The sequence below is a fragment of the Dreissena polymorpha genome, chromosome 2 (genome assembly GCF_020536995.1).
Source record: "Dreissena polymorpha isolate Duluth1 chromosome 2, UMN_Dpol_1.0, whole genome shotgun sequence".
NCBI classification, from domain to species: Eukaryota; Metazoa; Mollusca; class Bivalvia; order Myida; family Dreissenidae; genus Dreissena; species Dreissena polymorpha.
In genome coordinates this window covers 48,654,140-48,675,383 of record NC_068356.1, presented here as the reverse complement: position 1 = coordinate 48,675,383, position 21,244 = coordinate 48,654,140, and the positions used below count along the sequence as shown (strand labels likewise).

The window sequence follows — 21,244 nt, the reverse complement described above, 5'->3', positions numbered from 1 at the left end:
TTGTAATTTGCCAAAACGTGAAAGGATCCCTTTAAGGTACTTAGACATTTGTTATTGATTGAAAAACTCAATATTCTCGATCCTGGGGAAAAGTCATTTAGAGTCAGGTCTTAATTTCACTTTTAGTTTAGAACCCGTAGGAAGAACATATGTTTAAAAAGAATTGTGTGTTAGAACAATAATCATAGCCCGCCATTTATATAGCGTACATTATTAAAGTCGTTCATTGTTTAGGTGATAAATCTACCGCCCTTTAATATCTATGAAAATATGTTTACTAATAATATTTTTCTTTTCCCACAATGCTAAAATATTCCCCCTGTATCTGTCTTCTTGGTTAAAAAGCGCGTTGCATGAAATAGATAATTCCTTACGAATTGAATCTGGACTGTGTTCTTTAAATATGTATGTAAAACTTGTATTTATATCCAAAACTAATTTGATGATTAGTTTGAAGCTACAGAAATGGGTAAATACATTATGCAAAGTATATTTTTATGATGCTATATTGTATTTTTGTTTCAAAGTTGTAAATTATTCAATATGAAAACTTAAATATGACTAACATAAGAGGTATGACGGCATCGTAGTTATTTCGTTTATATATTTTAGCACTTCTTTGCAGGAACTATGCAAAAATAAAATGGATGTAAGCAACATTGGGCATATAATTATATGATTTAATTTGTTAAGTTATCTTGTATATTGCAATTCGCTTTGATGATTTATACGAAAATAGAGCACACGTTTTACCAATATCATCATTTAATATGCATATAAATATATTCTCATTATTGTCATAAGGTGGATTATAATGTACTTATTTGTAATTGCTTCATCTTTGCATTGGTATCCTGTTTTGAAACATCAAACGATATTTACCGATTATTTAAGAATACATAGATCATCCGAACAAATAGATCATGCAGCGCTGCATTTACTTTTATGTGGCCTAACATATGTGTGGTACCCCGTTGTTATTTCCTGCACGGTTTTACAGGAAAACTAGGATACACGCACAGTACTGTAAATTATTGGGATACCGTAACAGCTTAAAGTCTCTATAACGCTCACAATCAACGAAAATTTCGTAAAGTATTTCGTTAAATTAAGTTAACACCTAAACAATCAGTGTTCATTATAGCAATAGCCACAATTTAAACGCTAGATGTGGTATGATTACATAGATTTTTGTAGATACAAAATGCTCGTTTGTTAAATTATTTCTGAGATATTCACAACTTGAATACTATTTGAATTCCAAATTGCACACACACTTTACCTATTATTCTTATTTTAAAAGTTGACATAACTATGTTAACATAATATGTCTTGGATAGTGTTTATTAGGACCATGTGGAAACTTGATCCTGTGACTCCGAACATATGTTTAAAGTTTCATTTAAATACATGAAATAGTAACAGACATATGAAGGTATTGAAAGTTAACCTTAACAAGTCAAGTACGTGGACATCGACGCCAAGGCCGACAATGCATTACGTCCTATATTTCGAGATAGTCAATGAATAGTTGAGCTAGACTTGACAACGGTCTGAAGAAAATCGGTCACAACCTGGCATTTTCCATTCATATTAACACATCGCGGTCTTATATACTGTGGTATAGAGGTAACATTCACTCTTCGTTTTTTTTAAATTGCACTCCTCTTTTTTCTATCTCGTGACCACGACTTACTATCTCGTGGCCACGAGTTAGCTATGTCGTGGCCGCGAGTTACTAAGTCGAGGCCACGAGATACAAAAAAGAGTGCAAACCTAAATAAAAAAGGAGCGCAATTAAAAAGAGCCGTGCAGTAAATAAAGGAAGGGTGCATTAAACTAAGAAAGAGAGAATTTTAGCTATCTCGTGGCCATGAGTTAGTCTGCCAATCAAATTGTTTGTTATGTCAATTCCTCCAGTTCCAAATGGTCGTCCGTGGTGATATTTCTACAAAGGGAAGAAATCATCACAGTAAATAAAAGCCCGCTTTGGCAACCTACATATATGCGTACAGAATATTTGCAAATGATACGCAAAATTTAATTGGCTTGGATACAAAAGCAAAATTAGAATGTTCTTTAAGACTAACGATAAAGTAGCTACTATCATTCTAGGCCCTTATTTGATTGTTTATCCTCTTTAGATAGACTCACGTGAAGCATTTTTGGTATATATTATTACATATAATTATAATGATTAAGTGCGTTTTAGTATACAAAATGTAACATTAGAACTGATAATAATTTACGCTATAAAAGACTCTAAAGAATACTATATACTCATTATAATCTATAGAAGAATTGTATAATTACCGAAATAAACAAACAACAAGTATAGGCCTTCAACATTGATAAACGTTATATCAATTACACCAAGATTCTTAAATTTCTGCTTACATGCAGGGTCATTTTAAAATTGTATTTATTGTTTCAAGTAACTAACAAATATTCAATGATTGAGGAGATATTTACGTGCACTTCGACCAAACGGATACTTATATTTTTACTTAAGAACGCACAATAGTCAGTAGTTGCAGCGCTAGTGGTAGTTGAAGGAAAATAGGTTTCAAACATTCTGTTTGTTTGCCAGAACTCTACCACTATTATATCCTTTGTTAATAAAAATTGAAAAAGCGAAGGCTCACTGTTTTCTAAATACGCGGTCAGATTAATGATCGAAAATATATATTAAACGTCAAAATACTTGAACAACAATACGATAGTGGACGCTTAAAGTTAATTGCTCGTTTCTGTTTCAATTTCAAAAATGTCCGACATAAAACAATACAATTGAAAAATATCACACTCTTATCTCATTACGCTCTTAATGCTGATAAAAGGTGTGCGCATAGTTATTTACTGTCATTATACAAAACCTAACTGCCACGATCAACTTACTTTGTGCAAACGTCTAGAATCTTCAGCGCGAAGATATTAAATATTGCATGTTGTATGACATCGTTATCTGTATTCGTTATTTAAATAGATTGATATACTCGTATTTGTAAAAACAAATCTAACATTACGGGAGTTACTTACGAAACCGGTATAACACATACTTCAACATTATTGAAACATTTATAGGCTAGTGGTTTAGAAGAATTATACGTACTTCAGCAAGAAAATGACATTGCTCTGTGTATACAGTTTCAGCGGATTTGAAGAATGCAAATTTGAACAGTAAGCATCAAACGAATTTTCATGATTAGAAGCATGATTAAAAGTGATATTCCAATCGTATTATGTAGGTCGAAGTTAAAAGGTTAAGAACCTTTTATGGATCCTTTATAAAAATACCCCTAGGTTGATTGGTGCACATTGTTTTATCAAATTTCGAATAAACCTTTCAAAGAGTTTGTGTAGTAACAATCAAAACGTTTTCACAGTTTTTTATATTGAACCAACACACAAACAATCACTGGGGTGTTGAACCCAACATAACGAGGAACTCAACCAACGACGCACAATTCGCTGTATTTTTGCTGTCAAATTACACCTTCAATTGTACTCCATATTAAAGGTCAGCATTGATCAATAAACTGTTTCGCTATGCAGCAAGCGAGCTAGATGAACTAGTTAACTAGCCCTTAACAACTCATAAGATACTTGAACAAGACTCAAGCATTGTCTGACAGACATTTTCAGGGAATACAATGTTTAATATGCCAGACACATTCATATATTCCCGATAGTCATATAAATAAAATGGTAAGATAATATTAGACATGTAAGATTTCTGTTTGATATTTGTTTTCCATTTTTTGGGGTTCAATTCATTGAAAACAACAACTTTACAAATCATTTTTGATTGAGGTCATATGACTCATTTGTAGTAAATTATAAACAAACGATTTTCAATTATAAATAAACACGGAAAATATGTGTTGATAATATACTCGTTTTCTCCAAAAAAAAATTAAGCTTTTGTACAAATAAAAAGTAAAACCTGTTCCTATTTGGGAAACAAAAAGACAATTAGTTTCAGTTTTATTTTAAAAAAGAGAGCAGAAATCACTCTTAAATAGGCAATAGGTTTTTAAATATATTTCCTTTATTGATCATCATATATCAAAATCTGAAATATAAGGCTTATTTAGAACAAACATATATTTCTAAAATCCGTTCAAATTAAAAAGCGTGTAGTGGTTGCGCGTGAAATTTACTGCCAGAGGTCCAGGGTTTTAACACCATTATGATAGCAGTCACTTGTGTTTTTGGGTGAATTTCTTATGATTGTTAGTAAATAAAACAATACCAAAGACTGCAGTTTTGAAAGTCAATGCCCTTTTATTGTCACACATGAAAAAAATATGTTAACGCGTTGTATATCCTATAGCCGATGCGATGTAAGGTATAGCTATTGTTGATGTACACATTTCAGCGAGTGTAAGCTAAATCGCAGCAGGTTTAAAATATGCATTTAACAATTATTGCTGAATCAAAAAATAACTTATTCTACTTCATCACTGTAGACAATGTTTTTCATTAAACATGTAGGTGATGTTTACAATTTGTAAATATGCAGTGAAAAATGCAAAGCATATGATCGCACTTGAAAATTATTAAGGACAAAAAGATGACAAAAAGAAAGACAGATCATCACATATTATGTGACTTCTCAAATACAACATGATGTGAAACAGGCACTGAAATGCATGTGTTACACAGTAAATGATTACTTGCTACCACCGTACAATCAACCTTCTGACATACTCCAAAACCTTATTCCACAATTTTATCACATCTCAAAATTGCAACCAAGACATTTTGCGAAACCAGTCTAAGGGCAATTGCTGGAGCCAAGATTAACAAGTTCGTTCGGAACATGGTTAAAACACTTATTGGTCCACAAGAGTTCATACTGACGACCGTAAAACGACCAAACCTGGCTTCATCTGTAAACGTCATCAGACACGACTCTTTGTGAAAGAATGTTCTCCAGGCGACGCTAGATGGAGGTCGACGTCGATGCCGTGAGAAAAAGAGCTGGGCAGTCCTAGTAAACGAGTGGACACACCTCCCATGGATAAATTGCGCTCAGCACCAAACAACAGCATTCCCTTATTTATCCCTAAAGTTCAAACTGGTCAAGGGAATGATTGGTGGTTGTGGTGGTGATGGTGACGGTGGTGGTGGTGCTGGTGGTGATGGTGGTACTGGTGAATGATGAATAATAAATACAAAGACATTTTAAAAGTTGAAAAACTATAATTCTTATGCAGTGTATGTAAACTTAAAAGCGAACTTATATGAACTATAACAACAAATGTGATAATAACTCACCTCCTACAAAAATTACCTAATCCGATTGGCTAAGAGCGGTCACGTGCCCATGGAGTATTTTCCATACACCCCGAGTAATTTCCATACTTACCGAGAAATTCCCATTCCGATGCTTTGACGATCTAACTCGGTCCACTGGGCAACAGTTAGCAAATTAAAATGCATAAGTCGTTTGTCCATTCTTTTTGAAATAATGGCAACGCCCTTTCACGTTAATGTTCTTGTGATCAGCCCGTCATCGTAAGAGATAGGGTTATTTTTATCATATCCGTGTAGCGTTTTCAACTTATATTTGGATGGGTATTCATGACACTAATAATGCATCCCATTATCTGAACGCCATCAGACATCATAATAACGTTGTCACCCAACTAGTCAACATAGATACGCTACATAACACATATCCTTTGAAGTCCGGTAATGTGTCTGGGGTCAATACGTTGAGCTATTACGGTGTATAGTTCTTCTTGTCGATTGCGAAACAGGCCGCTTTCCCGAAGAAATCCTAATGGCGGGCTAGATATTTATATTTTAGTTTTTACACACATTTTCCATACTTGTCTCTACATTTAATAATAAATTCCGTATCGATACGAAACTGTTGTTCATTTGCTTTCAATAGCGTGTGTTTGAAAACCTAGCCTTTTATAATTTAAGTATTTAATTTTTACGGAGAGTAAAAAGAACAAAGCCTTGGCTTGTGCTTGTTACAATCTTTCCTCCTTATAGCTGTATCAGTCTTGTCTAGTGTTCTTTTGGCACTGGCTCACGTTAGTGCGTTTGAAAAACGTATGGTTTGTGTATGGTTGTTCGTACACAATAACAAGTATGTACATCTTAACCATAACATATAAACTATGCGTCATCTTTATGAAACCTGTTAATGGGGCATTGTAGTTGACTCCGTAAACTGCTTGTGTACTTGCATTACTCATTCAAAATTGCCTGTGTAATAAGTAATTGCATACGACTGACTAAGCTTAAAGCTGAGATCAAAATTAGCGTAAGAACAAATATACAGCCCCTGCCGAACTTACCAGGTACATGTACATGCCATACATTCAGAATCGTGTCCACGAATCAGTTTATACTAGGGAGTTCTACACAGCCATGACAACTTCATAGAAGACTTTCGTCAGTCTTATACTTTGTATACAGATGTGAGTAAAAAAGGCAAATATTCGGACATAATCTCACGTGCTTGTATTTTCAAAATATGAATCTGTATGTTGTGTAAGCCTAAATTAACCTCTACATTTGAAACTATTCGTATTTGATATACTGTGCATATTTTAAAACGCATACCTATATATTATTTTATAGCAAAAAAAAACATGTGCATTGTCTAAACCTGGGGGAAACAAGGACGGACCCAGAAACCAGTTTAGCACTAGTAGCTGTATAATAACAAGCAAACTGTTTATACCGCCCTATGGAAGTGAAATATGTATTAATATATTTACTGAATATCCGTTTAAATTCATATTAAGAACATTCCTCAATACTAAACTCCAACATGTTAGGTTATTTTACCCACTTAAGCCTTCTCCTGTTTTGTTAAATATTTAAAACTATCGAAATATTTTTTGTGTAGCTGACATGCTATTTGATGTTTTGGCTTGTTAAGAAACCATTTTGTTCAGAACAACGCTGCTTCCTAATGGCTTTGATAATTTAATAAGAAAAAAAAATACGATGTACTTAAATGATTTTAAGACAATTGGAGCATCGTTTTATTAATTTTCAAGTTGTTTATTCCCACGTTGTTTTGAACATGCAGTGTCGAGTTAGTTTCGTTTCAAACAATGTTAGCTTGATAATATTGATATCCTTTGTCTTTTGTATTATAAAATGTATTGTCTGCAGGGCAGATATTTCACCCCTGATATATATAATAGCATTTATTCAGTTCAGAATGGTGATGTAAATTTATTAAAGCTATGGTTCAGCAAATATAAGAGGAACATGTAAGTTTCATATAAAACAGCACACATATAAAATACATACATCTGTTCCTTACTCTCATGATAATATTCTTGCACTTGACATTTCTGATAACGGCTTCCGCTTAACGTTGCTGACTTTAAATGATACAAATTATGACTCACCATCCTCTTTTACTGATATATTTTTTAATTATTAAAACGAAAATGCATCCATTTTTCATTTGTGTTGATTTTAACCTCTTTATTGATCCTGAATTTAAGTACTTCAATTACAAAAATGTTAATAACCCTAAGGTCCGAAGTAAATTCCCAGAATTAAAAAAAGTTCTATAATATGGTAGATCCCTTAAGACAAAAAAACGACCAAAGAAAATTTATTTGGCATAGAACATTCCAATACAACTAGACTCCGTCTATTTGTAATCACACGAGATTTTTACAACATTTAAAATCTACTGAAAGTGAAACAAGTATTCAAGCGGACCACTCATTAATCACGTTTAACTTAATTTTTAGCAATATTTGTCACAAACCAGGTCTTTGGAAACATAATATAATATAATATTTAAAATATAAATGAAATTCCTGACAGTAAAATTATTTTTGCTATAAGTGATCAACTTGTTTAAGTAACCATAGTTATGAAATTAAAGTCTCTATAACGCTCAAACTCAACGAACATTTCGTTAAGTATTTCGTAATATAAAGTTAACACCTTAACAATCAGTGTTCCTTATAGCAATAGCCAAAATTTCAACGCTAGATGTGATATGATTACATAGATTTGTTTGCCCCCCTTCGAAGAAGAGGGGGTATATTGTTTTGCACATGTGGGTCGGTCCGTCGGTCCGTCCACCAGATGGTTTCCGGATGATAAATCAAGAACGCTTAGGCCTAGGATCATGAAACTTCATAGGTACATTGATCATGACCGGCAGATGACCCCTATCGATTGTTAGTTCACTAGGTCAAATGTCAAGGTCACAGTGACTCGAAATAGTAAAATGGTTTTCAGATGATAACTCAAGAATGCTTAGGCCCAGGATCATGAAACGTGATAGGTACATTAAGCATGACTGGCAGATGACACCTATTGATTTTCAGGTCACTACGTCAAAGGTCATGGTCACAGTGACTCGAAATAGTAAAATGGTTTCCGGATGATAACTCGAGAATCCTTACGCATAGGACAATGAAACTGCAAAGGGACATTAATCATGAATGGCAGATGACCCCTATTGATTTTCAGGTCACTAGGTCAAAGGTCACAGTGACAAAAAACGTATTCACACAATGGCTGTCACTACAACTGACAGCCCATATGGGGGGCATGCATGTTTTACAAACAACCCTTGTTGTAGATACAAAATGCTCGTTTTTGTTTATTTGTGGCCACAATTAATTCCCGCGAATATATCTTGTCATACGACACACGAACACCATGTTATTGTTCATGTGTCGTATGAATAGATATGCAAAACAATAATAAAAACGAGCATTTTGTATCTATAAACATCTATTTTAACAGACAACATCTGGCGTTGAAATTTCGGCAATTACCATAAGGAACACTGATTTTTAATTGGATAAGTTTATTTTGCGAACAATTTTACAAAATTTTCGTTGATTTTGAGTAGTAATGTTACTTTAAAAAATGAACATCAATCCGGATGCATTTATTCCAGCATTGAAACGTATATGGTTACAAAAAAATCATCCTTTGGGGGAAAACGGATATATATTACAAAAACTTTTTTTTTAACTTATAAAAAAATGGTAATAGCAGCTGTCATTATGCTTTAAATATATATAACATAATTTGAACCATTTTGAAAAGCTGTGGTAAATAAGAAGTAATCACATCATAATTATTATATCCACTAACTTATTAACCAAATATATTGATTAGGAATAATAGTGTTTTTCTTGATATCACGGTACGATGCTGGAATTCATTGTATAGGCAATATATTAAACATTGAATCTGTATGTACGTCAAGGAATTGAATAGAATGTATAATTCGGTCATGAATTTCATTTATTACACAAGGGTGACAAGAGCAATAGATAAATATATGAAACACTATGTTATATCCCACCTACCGAACGATGAAACCTTGTTTCCCCTTTGTTTACAACTTATGCTGAAAACAGAATCTGGAGCAAAACAAACATACAAGACCTTGAAAAATAATAATAAACAAACATCAGTAAAAGCAAAAAGAAACAATTGATGAAAAAGACTGGATTTTCTTATTTGAACTACACTTTTAAATTACCAAAGATAAAAAGATTTAGTGCTTCCAATACAGAATAATTCGAACAAATACTTGGAATCAAATGAAAATAACTGATGATTCATTATGTCCTCCTTGCAATTAATGTGATTTAGATTAGAAAATGTATTCTGGGAATGTCAGCTATCTAAAGCAATTATTGATGAAATGTTACCAAGACAATCTTTTCCTTTCATAAATATTTTATTTTTTCTCCTTAGCCATTTTACAATTTTTGATAATGTTATTTTGTTTATAAAGTGTTGCATCTACAAATGTTAAAAGAATAAATGTATTCTATTCATGGCTTGAGTCAAGAAAAACAAAAAGTATGACCATGATTATTTGAGAAAATATATTTTGATAGTAAATGGGATCTATTTAATGTATATGCCTCACAAACTGAGAACTTACATGTATTGTACGTATTTGCGTTCTTGTTTTTGTTGTTAACAACTTTTTACGAATGAATTTTATAGCGTAGCATTACTTAAATAAAATTAAATATAGGACTTATGTGTCATAAAATAATGTTATAAACACTTTTTATTGTTGTTCTATGCCTTGTTCATCTTTTTTGCAATGTATACATAAATGCTTATAAATCTCTACATACTTCAAAATGTTTATATAATTATTTACATTGGTGAAGTAGTTTTAAACTTTGGCTACAAAAAAAGCATCGAGTTTCTATCCTGAACAGATCCATTCTCACATAAAATGCTATCTCTTGTAAATATTTGTGACAAATGACACAGTATTACTGTTTGAATTTTAGCCTGTCGTTTAGATAGTCATCCTGTTTCAGAGTGTGCATAACCAGTCATTTACCAGTACATCATACTCTTACTCAAAGCCTCACATAATAATGTTTTCATGGGGATAAGCTCTATGTGGTTCTTTTAATGAAAATACGCTTAAAGTAACATTACTATTCAAAATCAACGAAAATTTCGTACAATTGTTCGTAAAATAAACTTAACAAATTAAAAATCAGTGTTCCTTATGACAATTGCCGAAATTTCAACGTAAGATGTGGTCTGGTAAAATAGATGTTTGTAGATACAAAATGATTGTTTTTATTCTTGTTTTGCATATCTATTCATACGACACATGAACACTAAACTGATGTTCGTGTGTCGTATGAATAGATATATTCGCGGGAATTAATTGTAGCCACAAATAAATAGAAACGAGCATTTTGTATCTACAGAAATCTATTTAATCATACAACATCTAGCGTTGAAATTTTGGGTATTGCCATAAGGAACACTGATTATTAAGGTGTTAACTTTATTTTACGAAATACTTAACGAAATTTTCGTTGATTTTGAGCGTTATAGAGACTTTAACCCACAGATGAAAAAATTCAGTTACGGAAGAAAACATCATGTTTAGCAATTACAACAAATATAGGCCATACTCGAAAATAAGGCAATGGCATGAACATATGTTTACATCAGGTCAACACACATGAACATATGTTTACATCTGGTCAACACACATGAACATATGTTTACATCAGGTCAACACACATGAACATATGTTCACATCAGGTCAACACACATGAACATATGTTCATATCAGGTCAAAACACATGAACATATGTTTACATCAGGTCAACACACATGAACATATGTTAACATCAGGTCAACACGCATGAACATATGTTTACATCAGGTCAACACATGCTTTTCTTTAAATTGATGGTGCCTCTATCAATGTTTATGAACCGCGCTCTGTGAAAAAGGGGTTTGGTACATGTGCGTAAAGTGTCGTCCCAGATTAGTCTGTGCAGTGCAATATCATACAAGCGGACAGTGTCGTCTCTGATAAGCCTGTGCCGACTACACAGGCTAATCTGGGACGACACTTTACGCAGATGCAATGAACCCCCTTTTCACACAGCACGACCCATATATATATGTGAAATACATTGTATTATTATAGATTATTATACAAATTCTATTGCGAAAACAAAAGGTACTTAAAATTAGATTTGTGTACGGACAAAACGACGAACAAAAGGGCATCTAGTTTATTTTAGTTTGTTTTGCCGAATTATGAGCTAATCGATTCACAATATGTACATAACACGGTAAGAACCATAAATGTGCACCGTTTGTTGTAATGCATAATATACACACACACACAAAAAAACCTCAGACATGCAAATGGATGCGTGTTATAATTGTTACACTGAATTAACGATTATTATTTAATGCGAATTTGATCAAAAACCATTACAATTCATCTTAAAATGAATGTATTCCTTTAAATTATTACCGTGTGATTATTGTTGCTGATACGATGTAATCAATTATTATACATGTACATAAACGACACCATAAATCGAAAGTTAAAACAAATAATGCTACCACTTAGCTCTTATAAACGTCACGTCATGCAATGAGATATTTTACCCTCGGTATAATCATGAAGTTGTGTGTCGGGAGGATTGAACAATTTAATGAATTTTAACATTATACTTAAAGTAACATTACTACTCAAAATGAACGAAAATTTCGTACCATATTTCAAAAAATAAAGCTAAACAATTAAATAATCATTGTTCCTCATGTTCAATGTCGAAATTTCAAAGCCAGATGTGGTCTGGTAAAATAGATGTTGGTGGATACAAAATGCTCGTTTTTATTATGGTTTTAACATGGTACCATTTTAGTGTTCGTGTGTCGTATCAATAGATATAATCGCAGAAAAGTAACATGGAATTTATTGTGGTCACAAATAAATAAAAACGAGCATTTTGTATCTACCAAATTCTATGTAATCATACCACATCTAGCGTTGAAATTGTGGCTATTGCTATTGTGGCTATTGCTATAAGGAACACTGATTGTTTAGGTGTAAACTTTATATTACGAAATACTTTACGAAATTTTCGTTGATTATGAGCGTTATAGAGACCTGAATTGTTTATGAATACTTATAAATAAATTGTCACATATGTAATGACCAAATTATTCTGAGCATTTAATCTTAGTAACTTTCAATATTGTCTATGAAAATTTTAAGCCTTTAAAACGCCGTTGTTTAAGCGTTAAAATGCCCTTTAACTTTGGAAATTCAATTCTCGACTTATGTTACGAACCGACATGTATCTAAACTATTTACATTGGTGTTCGTCGATTCAAAGATCAGATATTGCCTTATGTACTATATGAATGCCAAACGGTGTATCTCGGTATGTTCAGTATTATCAAGTTTCAGTTTTCAGAGGCTGTACGAAGTTGATCTAGTTTTTTACTGAGTAATGATTTTTCTTACAGCTAGTTTGTGTCACAAGTTCGTTTAGAAACATCGATTGATAATATATCGCTAGCTTTATACATGTTGTTAAATAATATCACATTAATATGTTATACCAGTGGATCATACTTTTGTGCATATTAATAACGATATAACCTAAACCCGTGTCGTGTATGTACATTTGGGAATCGTCTGGGTAGAATCAGAGGGACTGCGTGTTGTTTGCAGACATTTTTGCCGGGCTATGTGTAAAATAACAGTTAGTTTGGCATAATATGCGAACCGCTTTATACAGCCTACGATCAATATGTAGTGTCTGGTACCGATCTCTTGAATATGAATTCATCCTTTCATGTTTAAATTATACACGACCGTTTTACACTCTTATAAATTTAACGCAGCAAAAACATATTGCAAAAGAAGACTAAAAACCTTATGTTGGTATAGAGAGTGTATTTTTGTATTTAGCCGATGAACTTTATTAAAGTGCTTCTTTAAGACGTTAGTATGGACACTAATCTCGAGATACATGAGATAATAGTAATTCGCATTGAAGGACCATGTAACATATTATAATTAGGTATTTCACTATCCTTTATTAGCCATTGGTTCTTTGTTTTCGACCTTCTTATCATGTATCTTCGCATCTAATAAGTTCTCTGCTCAAGGCGAAAATTTCAGTTTATGCATTTCTAAAACTATTTGGTCATTTTCAATCATATTCAATGTTTAAAATTTTTCAACTCGACGACCACGACCATACTTTGTTAATATAGGGATATGTATCATCATAGTAAAGGATGAGTAATATCTGATGTTCAATGACTATTAGTAACGTATAAATTATTATCTTTAGAACTCTTTCATGGGCGAACTTACATAAATACCCCTAAGCTGATGCAAACGACGATAAAAGCTTTCGCTTAATTTGAGTATAACCGTCCTCAGACTACGACCAAAATAGACCAACTACGTACATCAACAGTGTATGAATATATAATGACAGAAAATAACTGTGATGTTGAATTTCGATTGCGAGACACTCGACCAAATTCACACGACTGGCTGTATTTTGGCTGACTACTACACGTTCAATATAATTATCTTCCAAATGTCAGCATATCTCAGTAAACCAGTTTGTTATTCCGCACAGGTCCTGAACAATTATCAACTACAGAAACATGACTCAAGTATTGTCTGATAGACATTGTCAGGGAATAAATAATATTCAATATGCAATACACATTTCCTTAATTCTCTATAATCACATAAATAAATTGTATGCATGTGATAGAAATGTAAGATTTTTATGATATTTGTATTTTATTATATAGAAACAAATTAGATGTATAAGCATTAAAATTGCTTTAATAAGTGAGTGAGGACACGATTGATGCAACTGTAAAATTGTATGGTATGGAAAGCCAAAGGGGACCCCCGCTAAAATACATATACTTATATAGTAAATATCGGGATTGTCATTTTTCGCGGAACTTTCACTTTCCGCGAAAAACCAATGCCAGCATGGCCATAAAACACTACATACACATCGTATGGAAAGCCAAAGGGGACCCCCGCTAAAATACATATACTTATATAGTAAATATCGGGATTGTCATTTTTCGCGGAACTTTCACTTTCCGCGAAAAACCAATGCCAGCATGGCCATAAAACACTACATACAAATCGAAATCTAAAAAGCGCGGAACTTTCATATATTTTCCGTCGGAGCAATTATTTTTCAACCCTGTAGAAAAAGCGGGCTCAATTAATCGCGCGGAACCTTATTTATCTACTCTGTACAAATAGCAGTGTTTAAAATCGCGCGGAGATTGTAGAATGCTATTTTAAGAAGTCTATTAAAGAGAGAAAATCCAGTAAATACCAGATCCAAAAAGCGCGGAACACAAATATCGTCCGCGAAAATTAAGCATTGAATTACTGTACAAATCTCGGGTTGTTAGGTGTTGGAATCCCTAGTTACCCGAAAAATTTGATTGGATCCGATACTTAGAAATAACCAATCAGATACTTTGTAACAAATGCAACACAATCAGTGCGTTCAGTAAGTATAACGTTTCAAGATGGCGGAGCGAATTGCATGGTAATTGTTTCTACTCGATGGATTCGCAGATAATTCGGAAATAGATCAGATTGGGATCAATAACTTTATTGCATACGATCATTTACATGTATTACCTGGTTTGTATTTGTACTTTTTAATATTGTGTAAAACTATCGGATAATTTGCATAATGTTGACAATCGTTAATTAAATGAGCCGCGTTCTGAGAAAACTGGGCTAAATGCATGTGCGTAAAGTGTCATCCCAGATAAGCCTGTGCAGTCCGCACATGCTAATCAGGGATTACACTTTCCGCTTTTATGGTATTTTTAATTTCAAGAAAGTCCCTCCTTACCGAAAATCAAGTTTATGCGGAAAGTGTCGTCCCTGATTAGCCTGTGCCGACTGCACTAAGCCCAGTTTTCTCAGAACGCGACTGAAATAATAACTTATTGTAATGTAATGTACTTGTGTCTTGTATTCGTTCAGTTGATCGTCAATATATTAATAAATTTATTTTTGTTTTCAACCTATTAATTAAAATAAGGTATTGTTTTTAATCCGTTTTTAGTTTCGTTATAGCTGACCTAGATTAAAACATTTCGTCATAAATTAATGAATAAAATTATTAATAAATTAATGTTTTTATATAATTTATATATAAATTTTGTAGGTGTGTGTTGCCAGTAATGGTTGAAGATGTGCCAAACAAATTGTGCCTCTCTATAAAGACAGATTTCAGGTCTCAATTTCAACTTCAAAGGTCAACATATCACTGATATCAGGTTTGTCAGCTATTGGTTTGTATTATTCTTATCCACATTGCAGCAAGAATAACTGGAAAACTTAACTTTTCAATAGCTATTACATGTAATTTAAATTAATCATGTTTCTAAATCATCCACTAAATGCGGCTAATTCTCCACTTGAAAGTGTTGTATGTTTGAAGTTTTTTGTGACAAAAACTTAGAGTAGATCTATTTTACTCCCAAACTTCCTTTAAGAAAGTGCAGCCGCTGTAGTGATGGAAAATCTACTTCTTTAAAATATTTATAAGTGAATAGACCCTTTTCACAATAAGCCAATAGCGTGTAGTCAAATGATTTGCAGAATTCATGAATGAGGCTTAATGTGTAGAGATTTCTAATAGTGCGTCGCAATATTGCTCTGCTTTTGATCATTTAGCGATTTAATGATATTGCCAACACAAGTTGACTTTGTCAGAATCAGCCGTTAATTACTTAATATATACTTTCCATTTTAAGTGCCAATATATGAAATACATTTTCTTGATTAAAGTACTTGTTTGTATTCATTTTTTTTGCACAAATTCTGACACTCCAAGTATGGCTTTCAATTCTTAGTGTGTGTAAATTGACAGTCTAAAACTTATTGGATTATCTGACACTCTTTGTTTTCGCATTATTTGGGCGATCGATCAATTATTTTGTTTATTGATAGATCTTGCGTTTAAATGCCCCTGTATTCAGCACAAACCCATAACCTCGTTATGATCAGATACTGTGCAGACAATTACTAAATAACAACGTGATGTCATAAACCACAGGTTGCAGATATCTGGTCATTTGACACAATTAATGACACCTCCATGTGACCATGCCTTCTCGTGGTTGTAGCATTGCGTAGCTGTTTCTTGGAATAATTTAACGCCAAACTCTCAATTGTTGCTTTTATTGAACATAAAAGATATTGTCAACATTGAAAGTCATCTGTCCAAACAGATTGTCAGAAACTAAATACTGTATAGATATTAGCCAGTTTTATCAGAGTTATAAAGTGCTTTATACCTATATATTTTAAATATTTCAAAAATTTAATGCTAAACATTAGTGTCATTTTCTTCTATTTTATAGGACTTTGTCTTATGCTTGATTCAACTCTTACATGTTCTATGATTAATGAAATAGTTCACACACTAATACATCCATACCTTTGAGAATTGTAGTCTTATAATACTTTGTATTGTATACTGCTAATTTATGACTTCGATTTGTGCAATAATCGATGTTTAGTCTTCAGACCACATTTACTCTGATGCTTATGGGTAACTCGTATTTTTATGCCCCCGGTAGGGTGGCATATAGCGGTTGAACTGCCAGTCAGTCAGTATGTCAGTCTGTCCGTCCGACCGGAAAAAAAACTTTAAAGTTGACCATTACTTTTGCAATATTGAAGATAGCAATTTGATATTTGGCATGCATGTGTATCTCATGAAGCTGCACATTTTGAGTGGTGGAAGTTCAAGGTCAAGGTCATCCTTCAAGGTCAAAGGTCAAAAATAATAATAATTTTTTTTTAAGCGGCGCAGTAGGGGGCTTTGTGTTTCTGACGAAAACATCTCTTGTTATTTATAAAGATTAAATATAATTTATTAATATACACTAATAGTATTAAATATTATGTCCTTGAATTATTATTTAGGTATTATAATTTTTATATAAGAATTACTTATTAATTTATTGACTTAACACAGCATGACATGTGATGGTGGTCTGTATGCATATGTTTTACTTAATTGTAACCAGTGTCAGTTCGCATTAAAATCTTGATATTCAACGCAATTTGCATAGCAAAAGAAAATGCAGTTACACGTTCAGCCTCGTTCTGCAATTCGACGCGTCAGGTGATATGATTGATATCTTAAAATAGTATCGCCTATATAATCGGTGTTCATATTGTGAAACTGGTCTATTATTCGATTATGATTAATTTGATGAAGTTAATTTTTGTTAAATGTCTGTTTAAATATTAAGAAATTTATTTTATAACAATAAAGTAATATATAGGGAATTGAGTTACCTACACATTCTTTTAAAAGAAATTTGAATTGTAAATGTATACTTCATTTATTATGCCCCCCTTCGAAGAAGAGGGGGTATATTGCTTTGCACATGTCGGTCTGTCTGTCTGTTGGTCGGTCCGTCCACCAGGTGGTTTCCGGATGATAACTCAAGAACGCTTGGGGCTAGGATCATGAAACTTCATAGGTACATTGATCATGACTCGCAGATGACCCCTATTGATTTTGAGGTCACTAGGTCAAAGGTCAAGGTCACGGTGACCCGAAATAGTAAAATGGTTTCCGAATGATAACTCAAGAACGCTAAGGCCTAGGATCATGAAACTTTGAGGTAGATTGATAAGGGCTGGCAGATGACCCCTATTGATTTTCAGGTCACTAGGTCAAAGGTCATGGTGACCCGAAATAGTAAAATGGTTTCCGGATGATTACTCAAGAACGCTCATGCCTAGGATCATGAAACTTCATATGTACATTGATAATTACTCGCAGATGACCCCTATCGATTTTCAGGTCACTAGGTCAAAGGTCAAGGTCACATTGACCCGAAATAGTAAAATGGTTTCCGGATGATAACTCAAGAACGCTTATTTCTATGATCATGAAACTTGATAGGTAGATTGATCATGACTCGCAGATGACCCCTATCGATTTTCAGGTCACTAGGTCAAAGGTCAAGGTCACGGTGACCCGAAATAGGAAAATGGTTTCCAGATGATAACTCAAGAACGCTTATGGCTAGGATCATGAAACTTCATAGGTACATTGATCATGACTGGCAGATGACCCCTATTGATTTTCAGGTCACTAGGTCAAAGGTCAAGGTCACAGTGACAAAAAACATATTCACACAATGGCTGTCACTACAACGGAGAGCCCATATGGGGGGCATGCATGTTTTACAAACAGCCCTTGTTTTGTAGGAATTCTGTGAAACTGTGGCACCATGTATGGTACGTGAGCGCACAATGTCTGTTGGAAAAAGGATATTGGAATAAGCAAAGGTAAATTTTATGTGAAGGAGGCTTGACAATTGCAAATATATGGTTAGTTTTTTTGTAAGGCTCGCAGAAAGTGGCCCTAGCCTTCATATGTAAACAAAAAGCTGAAGGAGTATTTATGAAAAATCGTGTAATCAAGTGTGCAATCTGTTACATTTTATTTATTAGCTCATCTATTTTTATTTTTTTTAAATTATGAGCTTTTGTCATCACCTTGGGGTCGGCGTCCGGTTAAGTTTTGTGTTTAGGTCCACTTTTCTCATAAAGTATCAAGTATAAAACTTAGTACATTTACTTAATACCATGAGGGGACTGGGCAGGCAAAGTTAGATAACTCTGGCGTGCATTTTGACAGAATTATGTGCCCTTTTTATGCTTAGAAAATTGAAAATTTGGTTAAGTTTTGTGTTTAGGTCCATTTTAATCCTTAAGTATCAAAGCTATTGCTTTCATACTTGCAACACTTATTATCATAAAGGGACTGTGCAGACAAAGTTATGTAACTCTGACTGGCATTTTGGAAGTATTATGTGCCCTTTTTATTCTTAGAAAATTGAAAATTTGGTTATGTTTTGTGTTTTGGTCCACTTAACTTCTAAAGTATCATAGATATTGCTTTCATACTTGGAACACTCGCAAATTATCATAAGAGGACAGTACAGGACAAGTTGAATAACTCTGGTTGTCATTTTGAAGGAATTTTGGTCCTTTTCTTACTTAGTAACTTTGAATATATGGTTAAATTTTGTGTTTTGATCTACTTTACTTCTTAAGTATCAATGCTATTGCTTTCAAACTTGAAATACTGTCATGCTATCATAAGTTACTGTACCTGGAAGTTGAATTTTACCTTGACCTTTGAATGACCATCACTCTTAAGGTGAAATTATTAAATTTTGCTAAAATTTCCATAATTTCTTTACAAGCCTTACAAAGCAACTCTTACCTGACATACCACAATAGACTCTACCCAAACCATCCCCCACGCCCCCCCCCAAAAGAAAAAAGTACTTTTTTTCATTTTGAAAGATCATCTAATAAATGACCACACCCTCACACTATACCCCCCGCCCAGTTTTTTTTTAAACATGGCTAAAAAACACAAATATTTATTTTTATCATTTTTTCATTTTTAATGATAGTGTAATAAATGATCACACCACCACACTATACACCCTTCTCCACCCAACCTCTCCCTCCTTTGTGATTGAAGTATTGAGATAGGTCCCTTCAACTTTAAAAAAAATAGATGAGAGGTCTGAACCCGCAGGGCGGTGCTCTTGTTAACAATCAAATGAGACGTAACTTAGAAGCTTCACTTCATTTACTTTGTCAGGCTGGCGTAGTGGATATGGTGTTCACCTAGTGATGGGCACATTTTGGGTTCAACCCTGTTTATTAGCGGTCTCTTTATCTTCATATATACAAAGTACTGATTATTCCCAGAAAACGGACTCTAGAATGTCTTAATAAGCCTAAAGCTTTCAATGCAATCAAGCATAATTAATATGGCTAAACTCTAGCATGAATTTTACTTTTGTATTTCAGGGACTCAACATTACACAGTCATTTCAACATGTAGAGTCTTGTCAGCAATGATGGAGCAGTACATCAGATTTCCAGAATCTCGTCATGAGCTGAAGATCATTGCCTATGGATTTCATGAATGATGTAGAATGATTGGACTGTTGATGGAACCCACAGTGCATGTCCTGCTTCAACATCTGAGCATAGGTCCTTGTTTATCAGCAGTTTAGTTCTTCAAGCAGTCTGTGACAGTAACTTGAAATGTTTGGACATGTGCCCTGGATGGCCAAGTTCTGTGCATGATGCCCATTTAAATAGGAACGGCCCAGTGGCGCATTAAATGGACAATTTTTCGAATGTTCTCGTGGATTCAGCTTACCGCCTGACAAGAAATCTTGCTTGTTGTTCTGTATTGAGGCCATGGACATTTGTATCATTTGCAAAAGATACTGCGATATTTGTGCCTTTGTTCATGCTTTATAGTTGATTAACAATTGGAAGCCATAACCTGTTTTATAGGATGGTGTTAGTGGGACAATCAATTTTGTAAAGATTTAAAGAATGGAAAAGATAATTAATAGTCAAAAGAGTTCTGCTATTGTTAAGCATGCTTTATTGATTTGTAATGTTAGAAAGATAGCATTATTAACAGAATAAAATGTCCATAATTTGAATATTCTACTGTTTTCAGCAACATTTAATTTGATATAGTACAAAATGCTGCATCATGTTATATCATGATCCGTTTTGTGAACAATGACCTTTCAATGTATATTTAATAATTTGTCAATGGGTGTTACACGCATAAGCCCTACCATTAGCCCAAAAAGGAATTGCTTAGGAGTTTTGCCACCTTCTAGAGAAAAATACTTCTCAGAAACAATTGCATTTTGGAAAGACTATGGCTAGTAAAATTTGGATTCCTTTTGGATACCCAAGGTTACCAATTTATGTTTAATGAATTTGCAATAAAAAGCTTTGACAGAACATAATGTCACAGAGTCGAACACGTGTATGGAATAAAATGGAAGTTGATTTAATGAGTAATACACATTA

At 33.5% G+C, this 21,244-nt stretch overlaps 1 long non-coding RNA gene across 2 annotated transcripts; it reads left to right on the top strand.

The window, feature by feature from the left end:
- Positions 1–14,691: 14,691 nt before the first annotated feature.
- LOC127866968 (uncharacterized) lies at positions 14,692–20,862 on the top strand. 2 transcript variants are annotated; one of them, XR_008043185.1, is made up of 4 exons: positions 14,692–14,967; positions 15,513–15,624; positions 18,584–18,664; positions 20,210–20,862. It is a non-coding gene; the product is annotated as an uncharacterized LOC127866968 (long non-coding RNA). The 2 variants fall into 2 exon arrangements; XR_008043184.1 differs by having other exon boundaries at positions 14,693–14,977.
- The last annotated feature ends 382 nt before the right edge of the window (positions 20,863–21,244 follow it).